Source organism: Morus notabilis, unplaced genomic scaffold (genome assembly GCF_000414095.1).
Source record: "Morus notabilis unplaced genomic scaffold, ASM41409v2 Scaffold1094, whole genome shotgun sequence".
Classification (NCBI taxonomy): Eukaryota; Viridiplantae; Streptophyta; class Magnoliopsida; order Rosales; family Moraceae; genus Morus; species Morus notabilis.
Window position 1 is genome coordinate 176795 of NW_010365163.1, and position 398 is coordinate 177192.

Genomic DNA, 398 nt, shown 5'->3' on the forward strand with positions numbered 1-398 from the left:
AGCAGAATGGTGTAGCCGAAAGGAGAAATCGGACTTTGCTTGACATGATAAGATCAATGTTGAGTTATTCTTCACTGCCTACTTCATTCTGGGGTTATGCCCTAAAAACAGCTGCCTACATTCTGAATAGAGTACCATCTAAGTCTATACCTACAACACCCTTAAAGTTGTGGTGCGGTCAAAAACCTAGTTTGAGACACGTGCGCAGATGGGGTGTCCAGCACATGTGCTGAAGGGAAAGACTAGGAAGTTGGAGCCCAAGTCAGAAGTATGTATGTTTGTAGGATATCCCGATGGGACAAAGGGAGGTTTCTTTTATAGTCCTGAAGATCAAAAGGTGTTTGTATCGACAAATGCCACATTTCTGGAGCATGACTATATGATAGATTTTAAGCCCA